Source organism: Vombatus ursinus, unplaced genomic scaffold (assembly GCF_900497805.2).
Source record: "Vombatus ursinus unplaced genomic scaffold, bare-nosed wombat genome assembly UNPS02014791.1, whole genome shotgun sequence".
Classification (NCBI taxonomy): domain Eukaryota; kingdom Metazoa; phylum Chordata; class Mammalia; order Diprotodontia; family Vombatidae; genus Vombatus; species Vombatus ursinus.
The window spans coordinates 64,553,846-64,566,036 of record NW_020954569.1 but is presented as its reverse complement, the minus strand read 5'-3'; the positions used below and the strand labels follow the sequence as shown (position 1 = coordinate 64,566,036).

Here is a 12,191-nt window from a genome sequence, read left to right as displayed (position 1 = left end):
TCCTTCTGGATCTAAGATATTGGGGCAGTTTTCCTTGATAATTTCTTGAAATATGATATCTAGGCTCTTTCTCTGATCATGGCTTCCAGGTAGCCCAATAATTCTTAAGTTATCTTTCTTTGATTTATTTTCCAGGGCAGTTGTTTATCTGATGAGATATTTCATATTTTCTTATTTTTTTCATTCATTTGACTTTGTTTTATTGTTTCATGATGTCTCATGGAGTCATTAGCTTCAATTTGCTCAATTCTAATTTTTAAGGAGTTACTTTTTTTTGGCAAGGCAATTGGGGTTAAGTGACTTGCCCAGGGTCACACAGCTAGTAGGTGTCAAGTGTCTGGTCTGAGACTGGATTTTAACTCAGGTCCTCCTGACTCCAGGGCCAGTGCTCTATCCACTGTGCCACCTAGCTGCCCTGAGTTATTTTCTTCAATGAGATTTTGTACCTCTTTTTTTCACTTAGCAATTCTGCTTTTTAAAGAGTTCTTTTATTCAGTGAATTTTGTGCCTCTTTTACCATTAGGCCAATTCTATTTTTAAGGTGTTATTTTCTTCAGTACTTATTATGTTTCTTTTACCAAGATGTTAATTATCTTTTCATAATTTTCTTGCATCACTTTCATTTCTTTTCCCAATTTTTCCTCTACCACTCTTATCTCTTCAACTCTTCCAAGAATTCTTGTTGAGCTTGTATACAATTAGTATTTTTCCTTGAGACTTTGTTAGTAGCTGTTTTCATATTATTGTCTTCTTCTGCGTCTTAGTCTTCCCTACCCCTGTAGTAGCTTTTTATGGTCAAGTTCCTTTTGTTGTTGTTTGTTTGTTTTTCTTTTCAGCCTATTTCTTGACTTTGAACTTGATGTTAAAATTGGGCTCTGCTTACTTAGGGGTGAGGAGGCAGTGTCCCAAGCTTCAGGCTTTTTAATGCTGCAGTTTTCAGGGCTAGTTCAGGGAGTCTAGAAGTTTGTGGTACTTCCAAGTTGGTGTGATCCTAGGAGAGGTATGCTTATTGCTCTTTTGGTCTGCACTCTGGTCTTTACCCAGGAAGTGATCTTACAGCCACAAGTACTAGTGTTCTCTTTGCCTTGGAACTGCTGTCAGAGCCCCTATTCTCTTATAACTGATCCCCCACCCAGTGCTCCTTTCTTGTGCTGGAACTGCAACTCAGAACTGTGTATGTGCAATCAATAGCAGCTGTACCCAATGCCAGCAAAGGGTCTCCTGTAACCTCTTTCTGATCAGTTATCCCACCTCCTTACCATCTATGGGCTGAGAGCTCTCAAAGCTGCTGCTGCTGCTACTGTAGCTGCTGTTACTATCCCCTTGAGCGTGTGAGTTCTGGATTGACTTCCATCCCAGTGTCACAAATTTATGCCCACCTCCTGAGTTTTCATAGCCCAGAAAAAGGTCTCACCCTGACCTTTTATTGGCTCTGCTACTCCAAAATTTTATTTGAGGTGTTATTTTAAAGTTGTTTGGAGAGGAATGTTGAAAGAGTTCAGCTGGGTTGTCTCAGATTTACCATCTTGACTCTGCTCCTCAGAGATATCTTAATTTGAAATTTTACTATTAATGATTTGAAGCATTTTTTCCCACATTATCATCGCTCATTTAATTTCTTCTTTTGAAAACTATTTGTTTATATATCCTGACCATTTATCTATTGGGAATGACCCTTCATCTTTGATATTTATGTCAGGTCTCTATACATTTTAGATATCAGACTTTTAGCACAGGTATCCGATTTAAAGATTTTTCTCCCTTCCAGTCTTTTCTGTACCAGTTGTATTGATTTTGTTCATTCTAAAGTATTTTAATTGTATTTAATCAAAATTGTCTGTTTTGTCTTTGTGATTTCCTCTATCAATCAATTAATCAAGAAGTATTTATTAAGCACCTATTTTGTACCATGGGCTTTGCTAAGCTCTAGGTTGCAAAGATAAAAGTGTAACAGTATTTACCCTCAAAAGCTTACCTTCTAACAGGGGAGATAACATGACATATATCAGTACCCTTGTTTGTGAAAAGTATCTCCTTTCCTTTTGTAAGTTCCTACTTTGCATTTAAGGACTAGTTCAAGATCTAGCAACTCCATAAAATTTTACAAGTACTTTAATCAATACTGATCTCACCCTTCTCTGAATTCCTATTGCAATTATTCTCAATATCAATCAATCAAAAAGCCAGCATCTAAAGTAGGGTGGCCACGAGAATGTAGACAATAGAACTGGAAAAAAAACTTGACAATTGATTAAATACGGAAAATTAGAAAGAGAGAATCCAGGATGATTCCAAGGTTATGAAACTTGTGGGTAGTTTGGATGAAGAGGAAGACTGTAAGCCAGGAACTGAATCCAGGGAGAAAGCAGGGAAAGCAAACTGAAGTTTAGAAAATTATTGCCACAAAGCTCTTGATGTGGGTGAGCTAGATGAATAGAATGAACCTCAAAAAAGAAGAAGCTACAGTGTACTTATGGCAAATAGATAGTCTGGAGGTAGTCACAAGTAGTAAGGAATAGTTCAACTCTTTTTCATGTCCCACTGTGTCCAGTGGCATGAAAGAAGGCTCAGTGAATACTTAAGAAGGTAGCCAAAGATATGGTATCTTCCAGAGAGGGCAAGGTTTCTGTGAGTACCACAAGAGTGTGAAAATAAGAAATCTAAGATAAAGTGTAGTTTACTAAGACTAAAGGCTGGAATGGAGTCTCTAAAATTCTATACCCTTTGACTCAGAGATTCCACTGCTCTGCATATATCCCAAACCATATATTCCCAAGGAGTTCAATAATAAAAAGAAAAGTTCCATATACACTAAAACATTTACAGCAGCATTTTTTGTAATGGCCAAGTACTGGAAACAAAATAGATGCTTATCACCTGGGGATTGGTTTAACAAGTTATGGTACAAAATGTCATGGAATATTACCATGTGTGCTATAAGAAACAATCAGTATGATGAATATAGAGAAGCATAGAAAGGCATGTGAACTGATGCAAAGTAAAGTAACCACACCTAGGAAAATATCATACACAAATATTACAACAATGTAACTAGAAAAAACAATAAAACAATTAAAACTGCATGCCATGAAATGGTAATGACCAAATTTGGTCCAAGGAGTCAATATGAGATGACATCTTTGCCTTCTGCTTTCTTCCAAAGATTGGGGATTATTGGTATGAAGTATTACATAGAGTTAAACATTTTTAACAATAATGATGATGATAATTACTATTATTATCATTACTAATTACTAATATTATCATTGTTGTTTTTATCATAGCATTAAAGTCTTCCTGAATCCAGGTATAGGGGTCTAGCTCTATCTACTACGCCATCTAGCTGCCTTGGTTGGTTAATGTTCCCCAGCTATTTTTCCTTTTTCTAATTCTTTATTATAAGGGTTGACTCTCTGGAATGGGGAGGGGTTAGGATATATTGTGAAATGTAGGTGATATAAAAACAAAAGATTTCAACTTTTTTTTAAAGAATAGAATATAGGTCAAAGGGCGAAATGGAACAGGCATTCAGAGGAACTGGGGGAGGCAAAGAAAGGATGTAGATAGGAGTGAGAGTTTGTGGAGAGATATCAGAGAAAGGATTTTCACTTTAGTAGATAGCAATTCTGTATCATGGAGATGATAAAAGGAGAGATGGGAGTTTCCCTGACATAAGATGGAGGAAGAGCCAGCTGACCAGGGCCCTCACCTTCCAGGACCCTGTGATGATTGAGCACATTTGAGTAGAGGTGGCATCCTCAGCTTCCCCAGCTCATCACTCCAAACACTAAACAGCATAGGGCTAGATAAAGAAGTTAAGGATGTAAGGAGTTCTTGACTACATATCTGGGCCATTAAATATCAGGCATGCAATTTCACCAGATGGATCTGCTTGAGATCTCTAAGGGAAGTGAGCACTTTTAGTTCAGGCCCTCTACTGCCTCTGGCTTCCTAAGGTTTGGCCTCTCTGATTTTTTTCAGCCTAGATCCATAGCATCATCTCAAGATGGCGGCAGGGGGAAGAGAAGTGGAATACATGTATACAAAAGTTACCCATACGTGAAACAAACATTCATCTCCCATTCTCTAAGTCTTCCAAAGCACAGGCTTTCTAAAACCTTTGACTCCATAAGATGCAGAATCTCAATGGATTTGCTCAGTATCTCTGCTGGGTGGGAGCCCCCTTTGGCACTCTGGCTCCCTGAGGCTCAGAATCTCTGATGGAGGTGAGGTCCCTTATAAAGAGGAAATATCCAGGGCCTCTGCATTAAGTACTGGGAATCCCCTCACATTAGCACTCCAGGAAAAGAGACTGAATTAGTTACCACAATGAAGTGCCTTAGATCCAAGTTCTGAGAAGTACAGAAAAGGAGAGAATAAATAAGTATATGAAAAGCTAAAGGATTCTTAAGCGACTCTTCCCTTTCCATCATGAAGAAGTCATTGGTTTTCAGAATGAGTCATCTCTAGGAAGTGGAGGGGGTAGATGTTAGGTTGTGGCAAGGTCAAAGAAAAAACTTGTAGCGAGAAAGTAGAGGCATCAGGTTTAAGGTCAGAAGTGAAACATGGATAAAAGAATTGTTTGTTTTCTATGTGAGCATGAAATGGGGAAAGCTGGGTCTTTTAGAATTCAGTTCAGTTCAATTCAAGAGATACCTGTGTGTCTACTACATAAAAATCACTCTGTAAAAGCATAATATAGCTGAAGCAACATAAGTATACTGACTAGGCATGCTGAGTATGCCCAGGCACACTCTAATTTCTCCAAAAAAATGTTATTTTATGTCCCCTTTTTTACCATTGCATTTTATCATTGGTGTTTAGATTTTTTTAAAAAATAATTAAGCTTAGTTAAGTTTTAGTTTCTTTAATTTTATTGAAGAATAAAAACTATATCATAGATTTAGAGCTGAAAGGAACCTCAGAAGTCATCTACTCTGGTTTATTCAATAAATATAAAATAAAAGTCCCTGCATGAACACTTTAAGGAATGTTCTACACATGCCTATCAGGAGGGCTGGATTTGGAGTCAAGAGACTTGGGTTCCAGTCCCAGCTTAGCACAATGCCTAGCACACAGTAGGTACTTGTTGACTAACTGTCCCTTATTAATTGAATGACTTGAGAAAGTCAATTAATCTCTGTGACATTGTTTCCTCATTTGTAAACTGGGAGGGGAACAGCACTAGATGGTTAATAAGGTCCCTTCCAGCGCTGACCAATATCACCAAAATTTGCAACTCCGAAAGAACTGGAAATGTGTGAATTCTCAGAGAAGGATGTCAATGTGTCATTTAGGCAAATGTGGGCAAAAATATATACTGCGCATACACTTGTACAGATCAATGTACAAAGCATTTGGTGATTAGAAAGGCAAATAAAGGATTCTTGCCTTTAAGGAACTTAAAATCTAGGGGGGGGGCAGAGAGAGAAACCCATACATAAGTGATAAAAATATTTGTGGATATGGTCACGATCTGTGATTTTATTGGCATAGAGAATCCCTAGATGAAGAAACACCATCAGCTAATCCTTTTTCTACCGATTGACATCTTTTTAAGACCTGCCTAGGGAATCTAAGAGGCTAAGGGTCACACAGTCAGTATATGTTGGAGACTAGACTTGACAACCTCTTCTTGCTTCTGAAGTCAGTATCCCATCCACTAAGCCACACTGCCCTTCATATAACTCATCATGGTGGCTTATAAACACTAAAAGGTTTCCTAGAATGGTGATACTGATCAGAGTCGGATAGGGTTAACCTGGGAAGACTTCATGGAGGAAGTGAAACTTCAACAAATTGCTTTAAAAATATTCATTAAGTCAGCAATGTTTCTAGATGGGAAAGGATATGAATTAATAGGCAGAGGGGAAAAAATTCAGGTTGGAAGAATCGGTCAGAAGAAATACTAAATGAGTCGTGCTGGGGATGGTAAGTAGTTGTGGTTGGCTAAAGCAGAACGTACCAGGTAGGATGTAGTGGGAGATAAAGCCGGAGTAGGGAAAGGTTAACTGGAGGAGCCTTAAAACCTACAATCTCTCTTCCAGAAAGCCATCCTTTATAACAAAGAATGAAAAGGAAGAGAGAGAAAAAATAGTTGAGTAAAGCTACCAAATATTGAAAAAATCTGACATCATATGCAATATTCCATACCCATTGTCCTTCACTTCTACAAAAAAGTGGGAAAAAGTGCCTTCTCATATCTCTTATCAGGGAACAAGCGTGGTATTTATAAGTTTGCAACATTCTTTTTCGATTGTTTATTGTTGTTATTCTTTCCATTTACATTGTTGAGGTTGTTGTGTTAATTTGCTCTCCTTTGGCTCCACTCACCAGCCCATACTTTTCCAAACCAAAACACCTCTCACAGGCCGCTACTCCCCTACACGTGTTGTCTCCTTCTACTAGAACGTAAGCTCCTTAAAGGTAGATATTTTAATTTTGCATCCTCTGCTCTTGGCACATAATGGGCCCTTAACGAATGCTTTGTCATCGCTGTCTACCGCATTTGCCTGGTTCTGCTTACTTCAGGCTATATCAGTTTATTTGTCTTCATGTACCTCCCTTTATTCATTATGTTCACCATTTTGTACAGCACAGTAATATTCCATTACCTTCATGCACCATAACTTGTTAAGCCATTTGCTTTGTTTCCAGTTCTTTGCTATCACAAAAAGTGTAGCTATAAATATTTTGGTGCATATCAAGTTTTTCTGTCATTGAGCTCTTTGGGATATATGCTTAGGAATGTTATTGCTAGACTAAAAGGTATGGATATTTGTAGTGCCTTTCTTCATACAATTCCAAATTGCTTTCCAGAATGTTTGGACTAATCTACAACTCTACCAACAGAGCTAATCAGTGTGCCCATCATCCCACAATCCCTCCAATATTGACTATTCCCATTTTTTGTCAGTTTTCTGGGTATGAAGTGAAACTTGAGAGTTGTTTTTATCTGTGTTTCTTATTACAAGTGATTAGAGCAATTCTTTCATATGGTTGTTAATTGTTTACAATTCTCCTTTTGAGAACTCTTTGTTCATACCTTTTAACCACTTATCGATTAGGAAATGGTTTTAGGTCTTACACATTTGTTAGTCAGTGTCTTCCCTTCTTATCTTATCCCTACTTGCATTAATCTTATCTATACAAAAGTTTTCCAATGTTATCAAAATGATCTGTTTCATCTTTTGTCATCATCTCTCTCCCTTTTTTGGTTAAGAATTGACCCTTAGCCATAGCTGTGAAAGATAGCTGATCTCATTTACAATTTGTTTTTAGAGAGCCACTGCAGATATCTAAGGAGACGAATAAGTGACATGATCAAAATGATACTTTAAGAAGATGGTTGCTTCTAATCTAGTCTGGTAGAGGCTAGAGGCAAGGAGGCTAGAGAGGAGATTTTGGAGATCAGTGGCTCCCTGACAACTTTCTTTCTTTTTTTTTCTTTTTTTTTTTTAAGCAATTGGGATTAAGTGACTTGCCCAGGGTCACACAGCTAGTAAGTGTCAAGTGTTTGGGGCCAGATTTGAACTCAGGTCTTTCTGACTTCAGGGCCGGTGCTCTACCCACTGCCCACCTAGCTGCCCCATCCCTGACAGCTTTCTACAAAGCAAGGGGGAAGTACCACAGGGATGATAGCTTGATTTGAGTTAGGGGTGTGTTGCTTACCAAATCTTGCCACATAGGTATAATATAAAAACAACAACAATTATCCAGGATATTTGAGAAGGCATAACTGAAAGTCACTGGTAGACCAGTGTTTCTTAAATCAAAAAAAGAGGTAGGGTCCTGATATAATGGGTGCATGCTTGGGTCTATGCTATGTGACCCTGAGTAAGTCACTTAATCCTGTTTGCCTCAGTTCCTCATCTGTAAAATGAGCTTGAGAAGGAAATGACAATCCACTCCAGATTTTTGCCAAGAAAATCCCAGATGGGGTTATGGAGAGTTAGACATGACTGAAATGACTCAACAACAACTTGCTTGGGTTTTAGGTTGCTTGTTTGTTTGGCATGGTCAAATACTGGACTTTAATTGTGAGGTCTTTTTTGTCCATCTCCATAGTCTGATTTTATTTTATAGCCTTCTTTTGATTACATAAATAACTCCTATTCAAAAATGTTATAAGGATTTCTTGCTACAATTTTATTTACCTAGTTGAGATCTACACCCTCCATATATCTGTGGATGGTTCTACTCCTTCACACGAAGCCATTACTGACAATGATAGGTATTTAGTGACTGTCTTCCCTTTTGGACGTTAAAATTCACTTCATTATGGGACTCCCCTTCAGGATATCAGAGAATTCTGGAAGGTTATGAAGACCAAAGCTCAGAAGAGCTGTGTCTAGTGGTGAGAATGGCCAAGTAAAGGCCATAGATATAGCACCAGCCCTGATCTTCTGCCTCCTTTTCATCCTACTTTCCCCTTCCAGTCCTACATGGTCCTACTGAGAGACACCAGAACTCCAAGGACAATTGGATGTTGATAGAGACTGCAAGATGAACCATGGAACTTTTTGTTATTGTATAATTGAAGGGACAACAGGTCTGGGGGTTGCAGGATTAATCAATCATTTCAGAATCTCTGATGTATTCCTTCAATTTCTGGATGTTTTTCAAAGTCATTTTAGTTTTTCAAACTCCCTGCAGTTGCAATACACAACTTTCCTCATTGCGTCCTTCCCCTCCCCCAATAGAATGCCATTTTTCTGAGGGTAAGGATTGTTCCATTTGTATCTTTGTATCCCCAGTATTGGGCAGCTAGGTGGCACAGTGGATAGAGTGACTGGTCCTAGAGTCAGGAAGACTTATCTTCCTGAGTTCAAATCTGGCCTCCGACACTTACTAGCTATGTGACCCTGGGCCTCAGTTTCCTCACCTATAAAATGAACTGGAGAAAGAAATGGTAAACCACTTCAGTATCTTTGCCAAGAATACCCCAAATAGGGTCACAAAGAGTCTAACATGACTAAATCAACAAAACAACAACAACAACAAATCTCTACTATATAACATAGTGTTGGGCATATCGGAAATAAATGTCTAACTGAATTGAATTATTTCTGGTGCTCCTCCATTTCTACTGTTTTTCTTTTCTACCACCTCCTTTTACTATCACTTTCCAAGAATTTTTTTGTGATCAGACTTGCTTTGAATGCAGAAATCATAGCTTAATAACCTCCTCTCCTCCCTAGCAAACAGTGCCTTCTCTAACCCTCAGAGAATAGTGCAAAACCTCTTGATTTCATTGCATTGACATCTTTCTCCAGCCTCCAGTGAAATGAACCTTAATTTTTCTTCTAACAAAAACTGCTAACTTCATGGTTTATTTTACTCATTTTAATAATATTTTCCTCCACTGAATTCCCACCCAGAATCATCCACCTAGAGTGGATAGCAAGCTAGCTTCTGAATCAGAAAGCCCTGGATTCAAATGTGACCTCTTACACAGATTGACTGGGTGACTCTGGGCAATTCACTTAAAACCTCAGTGCCCCCCAGGCAACCCTCTCAAACTATGATTTGTAGGGCAGGTAATCTGCATTGGCCTACTGAATTTCCTCAACAATGACAGAATAAGTGTGGTCCAAAGTTTCACTCTGATGCCTCATCATGAAAGTGGACCTGGGTTCCTCAAGCCTGTGCCAAGCAAGTATAAATTCGGTTGGGTCCTACCAATCTGAAAAAGCTCAGCATGGAGATCCACTGGTGGATTTGCATGTCTGCTACCAAGAATCTCCTAAACTTATTTCCAAAAAAAAGTTCACCACAGGAGGACTGGTCATCAGATAAGGAAATTTTTTGGCTGGGGAAACTCATGAAGCAATCTCTTTAAGACGTAGAAGGGCTGGGACCAGCATTCCTGAAGGGAATGCCTATAGTGATGTCTTGGAATACTGACCTAGCTAATACTCTATCTTTGGGCAAAGACCGTAATTTAAATAAATACTAGTTCTCATTCACACAGTCCTGAGTAATGTTTATTAGTCACTTCCTTCCCATTTTTTTTCCAGATTCATCAAGGGACCTTTATAGACTCCCTAGACAGGTCGTTCCAAAGCATTTTATCACCTGGTCCTATACCTGACCAAACTGTTCCTTGGACTTCCTAGAAAGAACAGAGATTAAAGCTTTAAAACACACACACACACACACACACACACACACACACACACACACACACACCCTTGTCCTTTCACTTTTAACTTTGGATGGTGTCTTCTCTCTTGAAAAATACTAAACAACTGGGTTCCAATCCTGCACATGACATACATGCACTTGGCTATGTCACCCAAGTCTCAGGGATCCTCTAAGCTTGAGATTATATTTCCTTCCACAGCATCTAGTGCTGTCTTTTATACACAGTAGGTACTGAATATACATTTGTTGATTAATTCACATAAGTGAATCGCAGAGCTCTTATATGACTTCCACTGGACCAAAGCATGGGCCAGGAGGAGAGGCACAGCTTAGGGGAAGAGCCAACTCTGGAGCTCTATTCTCTAAGATTAGAGCCTATTACTATAAGAGAAGGTGCTGACCTACATTGATAAAGGAGTTTTCTTATCCTGAAATCCCTATAGGAATGAAATGAGTGTGGGGTGGGGAGCACAAGCATCAGCTTAGGAGACAAGGTGAGAAGCCGTGCAGCATTTCCAAAGCATTGTGTGTTGTGCTGACACCCTTCCACTCTACCCAGTGCATCACAGCTTCTCCCTTCTCTTCCCTTTCCTCTTGCTCCCAGTACTTGGTGCAATATTCTTTTCATTATACTACATGACTTCTGACTTTATCATGACCTACGAAGGAAGTTTTTTGTTGTTGTTCTTTGTTTTTCTTTTTTTCAATTTTCTCTTTTTATTATGAACTTGACAAAAATTAGCAAACATGAATATTTCCATATATAGAGAAGAGAAAAAGGACTGTCTATGAAAGTTAGTCTCTATACATACAGCTTGTTTTTTAAAGTGTGTATCATATTTAACACCATAATACAAAATACTTTGCTTGTCTATGTCCCCTTCTGACCTTCCTTTTGCTCTCTTCTGTGTTTTCAAAATATTTCATTGATGCCCTTTTCTTTGTTTTTTATCTCTGTCACTATACCTCACTTCCTACCCACACACACATACACACACACCTCTCTTTGCATAAAAAATAAAGGTGCTCCCTTGTAACAAATAAGTATAGTCAAACAAAACAAATCCACACATTGGTCATGTCTGAAAATACATGTCTCATTCTGCTCCTGCCATCCATCACCTCTCTGCCAAGTGGTGGGAAGGATGCTTCATCATCAGTCTTATGGAGTCATGATTGGTCATTGCATTGATAATCTTCAGGTGGAAAATGAGGTTACGTTTGTCCTTCATTGAAATAAGAAAAGTCAATGGTTGGCCTGCTCTTACATTTATAACAATCACATTGAACAGATATGACAAATATTTGGAGCAAATCCAGGAATAATTTGTTCTGTACTATAAAAAGCCCAAGAACTTTCCAAATAAAGTATGGCAAGATGGTTTATTTTTTGTTTTGTTTCATTTTGTTTGTTTTTGTTGTTGTTGTTGTCGTTGAGATTAGATCTCCCTTTCTCACCCCAGCCACAAGTGCAGATGCCCAATCCTACTACTCATCAGCATGGAGTGTTGTCCTACTCCATTTCTAACTTGGGCCAGTTCATCCCTGCTTTAGGCAACCCAGTAGCCCCTCACTCTCAGGGGTTCCTTATATTGATGTCAGACTTAGGGTGGACACCTGATCAGCTTTAGCCCTAATGTAGCTCACAACTTTTGAATTTAAGCTATTGAAATAGTCTCAGCTTCCCTAGTAGCAGGTCTCATAGGCTTGCACCATCATACCCAGCCAGGATGATTTCTTAAGATTTATTACTGCTATGATGCAATGAAGAATACAAGAGAATGGCTAAAGCTATACTCTATGCCTAACCTCACTGGGGATCCTCCATCCAAAATACGAGCAGCCTGGTTTTGTGTGACGTGTCTCTATACAAGAGTAAGACAGAGATAGGAATCAATGGCATGGTTTTCACCATTCCTGGAAATTAAGACTTTCAATGAATCAGGATAATTATCTTTTATGGTCCTACATACGATTTACCCGGGAGGCATAACCCAGCATGAGTCTCTCACTATAAAATAATAAAGCCCAGTTCAACCTAAACA

At 38.7% G+C, this 12,191-nt stretch overlaps 1 protein-coding gene across 1 annotated transcript in view; it reads left to right on the top strand.

Moving 5' to 3' along the window:
• The window catches only part of SKOR2 (SKI family transcriptional corepressor 2), a 51,034-nt gene that overhangs the window by 29,327 nt on the left and 9,516 nt on the right, over positions 1 to 12,191 (top strand). The window lies entirely within an intron of this gene.